The following is a 15,316-nucleotide window of genomic DNA, read 5'->3' on the forward strand; positions in this document are numbered from 1 at the left end:
ACACTGCAGTGCCACTCCTAAATGGGCCCGGTGTTTGTGTCGGCCACTAGGGTCGCTTATCTTACTCACACAGTCAGCTACCTCATTGCGCCTCTTTTTTTCTTTGCGTCATGTGCTGTTTGGGGAGGGTTTTTTGGAAGGGACATCCTGCGTGACACTGCAGTGCCACTCCTAAATGGGCCCGGTGTTTGTGTCGGCCACTAGGGTCGCTTATCTTACTCACACAGTCAGCTACCTCATTGCGCCTCTTTTTTTCTTTGCGTCATGTGCTGTTTGGGGAGGGTTTTTTGGAAGGGACATCCTGCGTGACACTGCAGTGCCACTCCTAAATGGGCCCGGTGTTTGTGTCGGCCACTAGGGTCGCTTATCTTACTCACACAGTCAGCTACCTCATTGCGCCTCTTTTTTTCTTTGCGTCATGTGCTGTTTGGGGAGGGTTTTTTGGAAGGGACATCCTGCGTGACACTGCAGTGCCACTCCTAGATGGGCCAGGTGTTTGTGTCGGCCACTAGGGTTGCTTAGCTTAGTCATCCAGCGACCTCGGTGCAAATTTTAGGACTAAAAATAATATTGTGAGGTGTGAGGTATTCAGAATAGACTGAAAATGAGTGGAAATTATGGTTTTTGAGGTTAATAATAATATGGGATCAAAATGACCCCCAAATTCTATGATTTAAGCTGTTTTTTAGGGTTTTTTGAAAAAAACACCCGAATCCAAAACACACCCGAATCCGACAAAAAAAATTCGGTGAGGTTTTGCCAAAACGCGGTCGAACCCAAAACACGGCCGCGGAACCGAACCCAAAACCAAAACACAAAACCCGAAAAATTTCAGGCGCTCATCTCTAAATAATACTACAGCAACAAACACAGGCTCAAACAACATGAATTTAACTGTTTTTACCATTTGAAAAAAACAAATACAGACACAAAACCAAAACATGTGAGGGTGAATTTTGCAAAACCAGAACCAAAACTTAGAACCAAAACTCTAAAATGAATTCAGATCCAAACCCAAAACCAACACGTGGTCTGAGCACATTCCTACTTCCTAGGTAAAAGATTGATAATGATCACTATTATGTATCAAATAATCAGACATTGGGGTCTATGTACTGTTGGGAGAAAAGGCTAAAAAAAAAGTTAAAAGCTGAGAAATCTATGAACATGCCTATTCTTGACAGTGCCGTAACTAGGTATGTGCGCTGTGTGCCTTGCACACAGCGTAGGATGACCTGGGGTGCAATCAGCTGGCCTTACAATCTACTCTCAGGTGATAAGACTGTCAGCTCCACCTCCCCCCGCCCTAAAGCTGGAGCTAGCAGTACAGCTCATGAAGCCGCGAGTAATGCCGGCCCACCCGCCAACACAGAGCCGTGATGATCTCCGCCTCCTCCTCCAGCCAAGCCGGAGCTTATAGTGCTGCAGCGCGTGAAGCTGCAATGTCCGTCCTCCACCCGCCTCCTCTCCCAGCCAAGCCGCTGCCGCCTGCCCGCTCGCCGCCGCTGCTGCTGAGGTCCTGGCAGCGCTGCGGCTGAGATCTGCCTGTGAAGTGGACGGAGGAGTCAACCTACACATCACGTAAGTGCCTACACAGACAGTACACTACACTATATTACACTACACTTCACTACAGTACACTACACTACACTACACTATATTACACTACACTTCACTACAGTACACTACACTACACCACAGTACATTTCACTACACTACACTACACTCTAAGGGTGGGGGGGTGTAAGGGGGAATCTGCCTGCCGTACTGTGTTAAAGGGGGACTCTGCCTTCCATAATGTGTAAAAGGGGGACCGATCCTGCCGTAACGTGTAAAAGGGGGACTCTGCCTGCCGTAACGTGTAAAAGGGGGACTCTGCCTGCCGTAACGTGTAAAAGGTGGATGCTATCTTCTGTAATGTGTAAAAAGGGGACGCTGTCTGCTGTAAGGTGTAAAATAGGGGACGCTGTCAGCTAAAATGTGTAAAAAAGGGACGCTGTCTGCCGTAATGTGTAAAAAAGGGGACGCTGTCTGCCGTAATGTGTAAAATAGGGGACGCTGTCTACCGTAATGTGTAATGTGTAATGTGTAAAATAGGGACGCTGTCTGCTGAAATGTGTAAAAAGGGGACGCTGTCTGCCATAATGTGTAAAAAAGGGGACGCTGTCTGCCGTAATGTGTAAAAAGGGGAATCTGTCTGCCGTAATGTGAAAAAGGGGCACTACCTGGTGTAGTGACGCTACTGTGTGGCGTAATTTGAATAATGGAGACTACTGTGCACCATTGTATGAATTGGTATTATTTTGTGGCCACACCCCTTTCCCACGCCATGCACTGCCGCCAGTTTATGTTAAGGGGGGGGCGCCGATTGCCATTTCTTGCACACAGCGCTAAAATGTCTAGTTACGGCACTGATACTTGATATGTACTAATGGATTTTCTGTGCTGATCTGCCGTCTGCGCCAAGTAATTTAGATTTTCACGCTTTCATAGGCTCCTATGACAGTGTTTAGTGTCACAGATACAGACCCTAGAGATGAGAACAAATCTGTGCATGCACAGCATGGCAACTGGACTGTTAGTGAACTCATCGTCGTGGGGAAACTTTACGTTCACTCTCTTCAAGAGCAGCATTAGTAGTAAACATCGCAGTAGACTGATTCTTAGCAATAGCAGGTGAAGCAGGAACAGCTTTTACTCTGCGGTAAGGGAGCACATAGTACATAGATCTTATGTGACAAATATAAGCATGGACATAGGGGGTCATTCCGAGTTGATCGCTAGCTGCTGTTGTTCGCAGCGCAGCAATCAGGCTAAAATCTGCATTTCTGCGCATGCGTATGCACCGCAATGTGCACGCGCGATGTACGGGTACAAGGTCCTTTGTGGTTTTGCACAGGTTCTAGCGAAGCTTTTAGTCACACGGCCAAAAGCAGGAAGATTGACATGAAGTGGGTGTTTCTGGGTGGCAACCGACTGTTTTCAGGGACTGCTTAGGAAAACACAGGCGTGTCGGGGAAAACGCAGGCGTGGCTGGGCAAACGCTGAGTGGGTGTGTGACGTCAAAAGCCGTACCTCCGTCATTAGAATCAACGCACATGAAGGGCTGGTCTTGTTTTGCACAAAATGATTTTGCAGGCGCTCTGCTGCACAAGCATTTGCACTTCTGCAAAGCGAAAATACACTCCCTGGTGGGCGGCGACAATGCGTTTGCACGGCTGCTAAAAGTAGCCGGAATGACTCCCATAGTTCACACAGCTGCTGTGTCTTTGTACACAGCAGCTGTGTGATAATATGCTAATTCAGCAGGAGAAGCTTCTCTGATCTGCTGAGGGCACAGCATCAGAACATTGCGTGAGCATCAGCAGAGGTGGATTCAGAAGAAAATGACAGGGAGTAACCATGATACGGGAAGGGGAATGGTTAGTGTTCATAGGTACATTTGCACTTGTGGTGGCCTCACTACAAGGGGCATGGCCTCACCAAATATTTTTTCCTTGCAAGACACACCCCTAGTAGTATTGTCCCTTACAACTTACGCCACAAAGTAGTAGTGCCCTTGCACAGTATGCCACAAAGTAGTAGTGCCCCTTGCATGGTACCCAACACGGGAGTAGTGGCCCTTGCACATTATGTCCACACAGTAGTAGGGCCCCTAACACATTAAGCAACACAGTAGTAGTGCCCCGTACATATTATGCCCACACAGTTGTAGTGACATTTACATATTATGCCACACAGCAGTAGTAGTGTCCCTTACACATAATGCCACAGAATAGTAGTAGTGTCCCATAAACATAATGCTACAGAGTAATAGTACCCCTCACACATTATGCCTACACAGTACTAGTGCCCCTTGCACATTAAGCCACACAGTAGTCCTGCCCCTTACACATTATGCCCACAAAGTACTAGTACACCTTGCACAGTAGTGCCCCTTACACATTATAACACAGAGTAGTACTAGTGCCCCTATCACATAATGCTACAGAGTAGTAGTAGGGCCCTTACATGTTATGCCTCACAGTAGTAGTAGTAGTAGTTGTGCCCCTTACACATGTGATCACACAGCAGTAAAACCCCTTGTGCATTAAGCCAGGTAGTAGTAGTAGTAGTAGTAGTAGTAGTAGTAGTGCCCCTTACAGATATTGCCCGCACAGTAGTAGTGTCCCTTACACGTAATGCCCACACAGCAGTAGTAGTGCCCCTTACAAATAATGCACACAGTAGTATTGCCCCTGGTGCATTAAGTCACACAGTAGTAGTAGTGCCTTTACACAGAATTCCCACTCAGTAGTAATGCTTCTTGTGCATTAAGCCACACAGTAGTAGCAGTGTCCCTTACGCATAATGCCCACACAGTAGTATTGCCCCTTGTGCATTAAGTCACACAGTAGTAGTGCCTCTTACACATAATGCCCACACAGTTGTAATGCCTCTTGCACATTAAGCCGCACAGTAGTTGTAGTGCCCCTTACACATTATGCCCACGTAGTATTGTCCCTTGCTCATTTAGCCACACAGAAGTAGTAGTAGTAGTAGTAGTGCCCCTTACACATAATGCCAACACAGTAGTGATGCCTCTTGCACATTAAGCCACACAGTAGTAGTTGTGCCCCTTACACATAATACCACAGAGTATTAGTAGTGCCCCACCAGAACCCCCTCTACCTCCCTATTACCCTATTTGCAGTACTCACCCAGTTAGTGTGTCTAGAGGACTTTCGACTCCCTTGCCACAGCTCCTCACTCCACATCACTGGTGGAGGAGAGATGACATCTCTCCCTACAGATGAGAGCCAGAGGAGGGTGCTGCGGAGGTCAGTGCAGGACCTCAGTGAAGGAGCTGGGTACACTGCTTATAAAACAGTCCATAACAGCAGCTTTTTTAATATACATATAACACCATCCTCACCACTGTAGTTATAGGCGGACCTGCCCCACAAACAAAGAAGATGCGGTTGTTAGAGCTGCAGCAGGTCCTAGTGCCTGCAGGCTCTATGATACCTGACGGATACAGCAGCAGTGCTGCTACTGTGCTTCGTTAACAAAAATTGCCAACAATGATGGAGGGGACATGGCTCTGAGTGTCCCTCCCTCTGGGTCTGCCTCTGAACATCAGTAATCTGAGTTTCCTTCAGGTTACTCAGGATGGCCAGAAAATTCACTCCTCTGAAGCCAGTGAAGCTGTTTCCAAGGACGTAGCCACTGCCTTAGCACTCCCAGAAAACGAGACCAACATAACCCAGTTTTCTGCAGTACTACATAGCACTGCCCCTAAGTGCCAGCAGCATATCACTCATGCTGCTGCATTTGGGGCACTATGAGCGACATTGCAGTGTAGGATCTGCACATGTACAGTGCGGCTTCTGCACGTGTGCAGATTCACAAACATCAGAGATGTACATTAATATCAAATTATCCACACAAATACCTGTAGATTATTTACCAAACCTATCTACTATCATTTGAAGCTCAGTATATGCAGCACACTGAGCACAGATATGGAGCGTTTTTCAGGCAGACAACGCATACTGGTGGTCACTGGTCAGCAAAACTCTGCACTGTACTCCTCCTATATAGTACTGTACTTTATATGGCATGCTTTAGACACCAATATGAAATGTCATATATTTATGGAAGTGGGAACTATCTAAGGAACTTCCAATCTGAAAAAGTCCCTAGAAATGATTGCCATATTGGAAAAACACCTGCAAAAGCATAAATCTCCACTGGCATTAATAGCAAATATTCCACTATTAGTTTGATAAAGGCAATGGAAAACTCTGGTATTTGCATATTACTGCAAAACTTATGTAAAAGGTTTAAATTTATATGTGACTGCTACAAAGTTTAGTTATAATTTTCTTCAGATGTTAAAAAGTAAAAAGATGAAGTCAAATGGCGTACATTTTAACTCTCAAAATCATCTCCATAAATCTGAAGTAACTATCTGTTTTGTGGGGTGTGGTATGCATTCCGGTGGTCAGCATCCCGACGCCGGGATCCCGGCCGCAGAATGCCAGCGGGGAGGGGGGGGGGGGGACAGAGTAACAAGCTTGCTGCGCTCGCCACAGGTTCTATTCCCACTCTATGGGTGTCGTGGATACCAACTAGTGGAAATAGTTATAGCATGCCGACCGTCGGAATAGTGAGGGGGCGGGATGTAGGTGGAGGTGTTGTGACCGGCAGTCAGGCCGGTTACATAACTACATCCCGTTTTGTGGTGTAACTATTACTCTTCGTGATTTCTGGTAGTGATGAGCGGGTTCGGTTCCTCGGAAACCAAACCCCCCCGAACTTCACCCATTTTAAACGGGTCCGAGGCATACTCGGATTCTCCCGTATGGCCCGGATATTCCGAGCGCGCCCGAACGTCATCATCCCGCTGTCGGATTCTCGCGAGATTCAGATTCTATTTAAGCAGCCGCGCGTCGCCGCCATTTTCACACGTGCATTGGAAATGTTAGGGAGAGGACGTGGCTGGCGTCCTCTCCGTTTATTAATAATATTTGTGCTGCCTATTGCTTAATTGTGGGGACTGGGGAGCAGCTGTATTATATAGGAGGAGTACAGTGCAGAGTTCTGCTGACCAGTGACCACCAGTATACGTTGTCTGCCTGAAAAACACTCCATATCTGTGCTCAGTGTGCTGCATATATCTGTGCTCACACTGCTTAAGTGTGGGGACTGGGGAGCAGCTGTATTATATAGGAGAAGTACAGTGCAGAGTTTTGCTGACCAGTGACCACCAGTATACGTTGTCTGCCTGAAAAACACCCCATATCTGTGCTCAGTGTGCTGCATATATCTGTGCTCACACTGCTTAATTGTGGGGACTGGGGAGCAGCTGTATTATAAAGTGGAGTACAGTGCAGAGTTTTGCTGACCAGTGACCACCAGTATACGTTGTCTGCCTGAAAAACACCCCATATCTGTGCTCAGTGTGCTGCATATATCTGTGCTCACACTGCTTAATTGTGGGGACTGGGGAGCAGCTGTATTATATAGGAGGAGTACAGTGCAGAGTTTTGCTGACCAGTGACCACCAGTATACGTTGTCTGCCTGAAAAACACTCCATATCTGTGCTCAGTGTGCTGCATATATCTGTGCTCACACTGCTTAATTGTGGGGACTGGGGAGCAGCTGTATTATATAGGAGGAGTACAGTGCAGAGTTTTGCTGACCAGTGACGACCAGTATACGTTGTCTGCCTGAAAAACACTCCATATCTGTGCTCAGTGTGCTGCATATATCTGTGCTCACACTGCTTTATTGTGGGGACTGGGGACCACCAGTATATATATAGGAGGAGTACAGTGCAGAGTTTTGCTGACCAGTGACAAGCAGTATAAGTTGTCTGCCTGAAAAACACTCCATATCTGTGCTCAGTGTGCTGCATATATCTGTGCTCACACTGCTTTATTGTGGGGACTGGGGACCACCAGTATATTATATAGGAGGAGTACAGTGCAGAGTATTGCTGACCAGTGACCACCAGTAAATATAGCAGTACGGTACGGAAGGCCACTGCTCTACCTACCTCTGTGTCATCAAGTATACTATCCATCTAGATTCTATACCTGTGGTGCATTTTAGTTTTGCAGTTTGCTGACAGTGACCACCAGTATATATAGCAGTACGGTACGGAAGGCCACTGCTCTACCTACCTCTGTGTCGTCAAGTATACTATCCATCTAGATTCTATACCTGTGGTGCATTTTAGTTTTGCAGTTTGCTGACAGTGACCACCAGTATATTATAGCAGTACGGTACGGAAGGCCACTGCTCTACCTACCTCTGTGTCGTCAAGTATACTATCCATCTAGATTCTATACCTGTGGTGCATTTTAGTTTTGCAGTTTGCTGACAGTGACCACCAGTATATATAGCAGTACGGTACGGAAGGCCACTGCTCTACCTACCTCTGTGTCGTCAAGTATACTATCCATCTAGATTCTATACCTGTGGTGCATTTTAGTTTTGCAGTTTGCTGACAGTGACCACCAGTATATATAGCAGTACGGTACGGAAGGCCACTGCTGTACCTACCTCTGTGTCGTCAAGTATACTATCCATCCATACCTGTGATGCATTTCAGTTGTGCGCAGTATATATAGTAGTAGGCCATTGCTATTGATACTGGCATATAATTCCACACATTAAAAAATGGAGAACAAAAATGTGGAGGGTAAAATAGGGAAAGATCAAGATCCACTTCCACCTCGTGCTGAAGCTGCTGCCACTAGTCATGGCCGAGACGATGAAATGCCATCAACGTCGTCTGCCAAGGCCGATGCCCAATGTCATAGTAGAGAGCATGTAAAATCCATAAAACAAAAGTTCAGTAAAATGACCCAACAATCAAAATTAAAAGCGTCTGAGGAGAAGCGTTAACTTGCCAATATGCCATTTACGACACGGAGTGGCAAGGAACGGCTGAGGACCTGGCCTATGTTCATGGCTAGTGGTTCAGCTTCACATGAGGATGGAAGCACTCATCCTCTCGCTAGAAAACTGCAGTGCCACTCCTAGATGGGCCAGGTGTTTGTGTCGGCCACTTGTGTCGCTTAGCTTAGTCACACAGCGACCTTGGTGCGCCTCTTTTTTTCTTTGCATCATGTGCTGTTTGGGGACTATTTTTTTGAAGTGCCATCGTGTCTGACACTGCAGTGCCACTCCTAGATTGGCCAGGTGTTTGTGTCGGCCACTTGTGTCGCTTAGCTTAGTCACACAGCGACCTTGGTGCGCCTCTTTTTTTCTTTGCATCATGTGCTGTTTGGGGACTATTTTTTTGAAGTGCCATCCTGCCTGACACTGCAGTGCCACTCCTAGATGGGCCAGGTGTTTGTGTCGGCCACTTGGGTCGCTTAGCTTAGTCACACAGCTACCTCATTGCGCCTCTTTTTTTCTTTACATCATGTGCTGTTTGGGGACTATTTTTTTGAAGTGCCATCCTGTCTGACACTGCAGTGCCACTCCTAGATGGGCCAGGTGTTTGTGTCGGCCACTTGGGTCGCTTAGCTTAGTCATCCAGCGACCTTGGTGCAAATTTTAGGACTAAAAATAATATTGTGAGGTGTGAGGTGTTCAGCATAGAGTGGAAATGAGTGGAAATTATGGTTATTGAGGTTAATAATACTATGGGATCAAAATGACCCCCAAATTCTATGATTTAAGCTGTTTTTGAGGGGTTTTTGTAAAAAAAAAAAACGAATCCAAAACACACCCGAATCCGACAAAAAAATTTCAGGGAGGTTTTGCAAAAACGCATCCGAATCCAAAACACGGCCGCGGAACCGAATCCAAAACCAAAACACAAAACCCAAAAAATTTCCGGTGCACATCACTAATTTCTGGTTCCCCACAAAACTTGCTTACAGGTAGCAGTACCTGCCCAATGTTTCTCTAAGCTTATTATCAGGGCCGTAACTAGACATTTTAGCGCTGTGTGCAAGAAGCAGCATCTGCAATGAAATCTACCCCCACTTCCCCATCAATCACTGGACTTATTAAATTATATTATTATTCAGTTTAAATTCTTATTTTATGTTCCACATACACCACCCTCAAGCTCTGTGACTGGGCATGTGAGAAAAGGTAATTGAAGGTCTGACTGGACTTGTGGCAGAGTAGTGCACCTTTTGCACCACATGCTCACACTGCACTGGGTTACTGTTGCTGCAGTGTGGGCTCATACTGGTTGCCTCCTCATCCTCTTCTCACTGCCCGCCAGCCCAAATGTCGTAGCTCCTCATGGCGCCAAGCATTCTGGGAGTCAGCTGAGCTGGGAAAGACATCATCATGTCTCTCCCAAGTCCCTGGCTGGAGACATTGCAGGGGAAGCGGAGGCAGAGAATTTGAGCTGGCCCGGGGACTGGGAGAAGGCGAAATAGCAGTGTTATCTTGTGCAACTTGTGAGTGCGCTCAGCAGCAGAGGATCTGAGCGCATACCACATAAGCATACAGCGGCAGGAGGCGGGAGGCGGTTACTGGTGGCGGTGAGTGACACAGATAGAGTGACTGTGCGGGTAGTGCTGCCAGATGGTTCGCCTACAGTGCATATGTGCTGTGGGCAACGCACCACTGGCATACACCTAATTATGGCCCTGACAGATAGATACACGATTGTATTACCTGCGCACTGGGAAGGTATGGCTAGTGGGGTGAGCGAGCTGCTTGTGTTAGTAGGTGATCTACCCTACTTGTTAAATAATGAAAAATATTGGGAGAAAAACGCCGCCAGCTGCGTCCTCGTTGTTTCCTATCCCGGGGTCACCAATGGAAAGTGCTGGTTTGTGCAAGCCTGCACACCGATGGTTGTGCTGACCGGGACCACCGGCGGCTGTGAGACTTCCGTGTACCGGCGTTCTCGCGAGAGTGCATGGTTCCCAGAGTCTCACAGCGTTTGCCAGTCACTCTACTCTACCTGCTTGTAGAAGAGACTTGGGGTGTGATCACGGAGAGGCTGTCGGCACTTCTCTGTGTATGCCGCCTGTGTATGTCCAATTTTACCAATGTGTTTCAGCCTTGTCTGGCTTTCTTCTGGGAGTTGTGTATCTGGCCCTGACAGATAAATACCACTTATAGGTAAGCTGTGATAAAGAGGAGGAACATTAGTTATATCCAGCATTAGCCGACATATTAGTAATGATCATTGAGCCCCCTCCTTTCCCCCGTGCAGGTAGATAGACAGTATTGTAGCTAGTCCTTGCACAGTACATACATGCAAGGTGTGTTGCCGGGAGTGCAGGCGGCCATGTCGGCGGCGGGGGATGACAGTGGAACAAAGACTCTGCTTTAGCTGCCGCCAGTTTGTTCAAACTCCATTGTCCTTCTAGCTCCCGGCATTTCCTGCGTGGTTACCTACCAGGAGGAGGCGCGTCCCCGGAATGCTGTATGGTGTGCACTGCAGGAGTCGAGGAGGGGGATGAGCAGGGGGGGCACAGAGGGAGACTGACCAGCACTATAATCTATGCCAGCAGCGATGCGTACGGCATAGAAGAATATATATACATATTATAGCGGGGAGCAATGCAGCTGTCGGCAGCCAATGGGGGTGGATGTGGATCGTGCGCCAACAGCGCATACGCACTGTATGCTAAGCACCATCCGCCCACACCTAGTTATAGCCCTGCTTTTTATACATGAAGGGACACATTTTGGGGGGGTGAGCACCAGTGGTGGATTATACCTATGGGCTGCTGGACTGCAAACTCCTCACCCCACCCCAGTAAAATCCACCACCTCAGCTCAGTGAGACAGATTGTTTATTTGCCTTTTTCTTACACATGCTGTATGTCTGTAATATACACAGTATACCCATATAGAGATGCGCTGCTGCTGCTGCTCTCTGCATTTTCATCTTGAGATGGTGTTACCCTATAACTGAAAGAGCACAGTCTTATAAGTTATTATTGTGAATAATATGCCTATTAAGGCTGTATTCTGGTGATAGGTTACATAATATCATTCATCCAATAGTCAAGGGGATGATCAAAGGATTAAATAATAATACTTCTAATTTTAATGAATCCTGTGCACTTGGAAATATCTACAAAAGCACTGTTACCGGTGAATGAAAGGATAACTGTCAGTTGTTATAGAAGGGAGGAAGGTTTCTCGACTGAAGTAATCCTTCCCAGAGTTTTTCTACACAAAGTTTACATTTAAGGTTTGTGGTAACAAGTGTCAGACATTTTATTGCATACTATTAAGTGAGATTGCTCTAAGGGGGTAATTCCAAGTTGATCGCAGCAGGAATTTTTTTAGCAGTTGGGCAAAACCATGTGCACTGCAGGGGAGGCAGATATAACGTGCAGAGAGAGTTAGATTTGGGTGTGGTGTGTTCAACCTGCAATCTAAATTGCAGTGTAAAAATAAAGCAGCCAGTATTTACCCTGCACAGAAACAAAATAACCCACCCAAATCTAACTCTCTCTGCACATGTTATATCTGCCTCCCCTGCAGTGCACATGGTTTTGCCCAATTGCTAACAAAGATCCTGCTGCGATCAACTTGGAATTACCCCCTAAGACCCTTGTATTTACATACTTTATACTACAACAGCGCATGAATAACCATTCTTATATCCATTTGAATAAGAATTTTCCTCCATGTGTCACAAACATTTCAGCAATTATTTATTATTTGTTCTCGTGGTATAAATAGTGTTATAGATAAATGTAGGTTCTTATTGTAAGTAACCCCTTTTCTTCTTAGAGTAGTTAACAGCCGTGCCTCCACCCAAGCTACATACTTATGCATGGCTTACTTGGGTAAGCCGTATACCTAATTGTAAGGGTATAAATTGTGACAATTCTACAAACTGAGTAATGTGTTTAGCTTTTGGTTTATCTTCTATTCCAGGTTACTTGGAGAATATCCCAGCTCACCTCAACTACATGGTAAGTATAGCACTGTATTACACTGAGTGAGGACCTTTGAAAGTAGTTTTTGTTTTATTTTAAAAGGTCATAGAAACGTGAACAGAAAATAGTTAAAACTCTGTAAATCCCAATCTACAATACTAATACATTTACCAAAAAGCTACGCCTATACAATAGCCACTGCATGCATTACAAAAAAATTACCTTGGTTAAAAACCAAATTTTTGGATATATATTCAAAACTTAAAACCCGGGTATTTCAACTATTTATTAATTGCAATACCTGAATCTCATTGGGGCCCTGACCGATGTACTCGTAGGTATCTGGTTACCGTGGAAGCTGTAGTAGCCCGGGATTAGTAGTTCAGTCAGATAAAAGTCCCCTCTTGGAATCCACCAGCTAGCTTTATATATATATTGTATTCCTCAGTGTAGTTTGCAACTCTTGTGCCAATCAGTCCTCCCTGTCCAGACTACTCCATAGTAATATCCGGTTAAATGGTTTTACTTCGTACAATAGCAGTTAATCTTTTAAGGGTGGAATATAATCTTTCCTGTACAGCAGAGGTGTAGAAATAACCATGATGCAACGTTGCACTTTCCTTCTTGCTCTTAACATCACATTGTCCTGGGGCTGGAACATTGGTGGCTACACAGTCTCATAAACACTTCAAAGATACTAAAGCAGTGGTAGCCAACCCTGGTCCTCGAGAGCTATCAACAGTTCACGTTTATAGGCAGCGTTGCAAGTGTGCGGGTATGGGTGGGTACGGCGTACCCTTAAGAATTTAGCCGTGGGTATGCCATACCCACACCGATGGGCCGCCGCTCCTCGTCCCTCCCTCTGCTGCTCCCTGCGCTCACCACCGCACCGCTGCTCCCCGCCGCTCACCGCCGCTGATGTGAGGGGAGGAGAGCGCAGCCTGCGCCTCTCCTGCCCCTCAGTGTCTTCATTTAATCCAGTGCCGCCTGTGAGCCAATCAGAGCTCGCGGACCGGCAGCCAAGGCTGCTGGACCGCGAGCTTTGATTGGCTCACGGATCGGCGCTGAATTGAACTGAGCCACCCACACCTGCCGGACATTGAGGGGATTGAGAGGCACAGGCTGCGCTCTCCTTCCCTCCCACACACAGGAAAGCAGCGCCAGCAGCAGCGGTAAGCAGCGGGGGGGAGCTACATGTACACCTGACACTGGGGGCATGTATACCTGGCACTGGGGGGATATCCGGCAATGGGGGGACATGTGTATCTGGCACTGGGGGCATATCTGGCACTGTGGGTGCATTTCTGTATCTGGCACTGGGGGGCAATGTATATCGGACACAGTGGGGGCATTTGTATATCTGGCACAGTGGGACAATGTGTATCTGGCACTGTGTGGCAATATATATCTGGCACTCTGGGGGCATTTGTGTATCTGGCACTGTGGGGTAATGTGTATCTGGCACTGTGGGGTAATGTATATCTGGCACTCTGGGGACATTTGTGTATCTAGCACAGTGAGGCAATGTATATCTGGCACAGTGGGGCACTGTATATCTGGCACTGTGGGGCAATGTATATCTGGCACTGTGGGGCAACGTGTATCTGGCACTATTGGGAATATGTGTGTATCTGCCCCTCCCCCCATACGTGTATCATGCCCCCATTTTCATTGGCCACGCGCCATGTAGCATTTGGCCACACCCATTCTTGGCGCGCGCACACAGTACCCGTAAGACATTTTTTCTACTTGCACCACTGTTTATAGGTCACCAAGCAGTGCACAGGTGCAGTCATTTCTCACTGACACATTTTAAAAGAAGATCCACAGATGGAGCAAATTACTTGACTTGCGATTCTGTGAGGAGACCTGGAAAACGTTAACTGTTGGCAGCTCTTGAGGACCAGGGTTGGTTACCCATGCACTAAAGTATAGTTAGAATATCTCAGTATCTATCAGTATTTCAAGCTCTGACTACCTCTTTAGTCACTGAAGCTATTAAGCTATTTATAGTTATCTACCATGTATTAGAGTGAAACCTGTGTAGCAGTCAGTATTACTTGATGGTCCTTACTATACTCTCTGTAATATGTCACACTCTTATGCAGAGCTGTGCTACATTTCAATTCCTACCACTATCAGTCTGGCATGTTTAGGGGAAAAAAGCAGGGGGGGGGGGAGATTTATATGCTCCTCCCTTTAGGCCATTTAACTTTTACTTCACTGGGCAGTTCTCCCCCAGCTCACTACTATGGGGCTGTGAGTGTGCAGTCTTTCAGGCAGTTTATGATGGGTATTACCGCTGAATCCCCAATAGTCTGGCTCTCGGTCTGTGGAAGCCTTTATCCTCTCTGCTCACATCAGTATAGCTCTCACACGAGTAGCTGAATCAAACACTGCTGGCCACCTCAAATGTATAGCCACTTAGTATATTAATGATGTCTCCGTGCTTGCGCTGCTGGCAGTCTCCTATCTTATATAGCAGTGCTAAGTAAGGGCTGCCTCCCACTTCATTTCTGCTCAAGGAGGGTGGGGAACCGACCGCAAGTACCTCCCTGGTACCAGCCTCCCATCTCTACTGCACAGTCATAGGACCGAAGCTGCGTCCCCGCTTCTCCTCTCCGTCACCTTGGCCTCCCGCAGCTCTCCACTTCCTGCACTCCCGGATATGTGGTATGTACAGCCACCTCAGTGTATTCCACTACTGTGCCCTGCCAGTCACAATTCTACACTGTTTTTTTTTTCATCCCTGGGTAAACTACTGGGAGCAATAGTCACCTTAACCACGATCTCACCCTGGCACTCTATCCTCCGCACGCCTCCTCAACTGCCGCATGCTTCCTTAACTGCCTATGTCCTGAGCTCATCTCTGCGCACGAGTGGCTTCTAGAGCCTTCTTACACATTGCCCACCAATGTATGTACACTGCCCTACCCCATCCATC

This window comes from Pseudophryne corroboree, chromosome 9 (assembly GCF_028390025.1).
Source record: "Pseudophryne corroboree isolate aPseCor3 chromosome 9, aPseCor3.hap2, whole genome shotgun sequence".
Classification (NCBI taxonomy): domain Eukaryota; kingdom Metazoa; phylum Chordata; class Amphibia; order Anura; family Myobatrachidae; genus Pseudophryne; species Pseudophryne corroboree.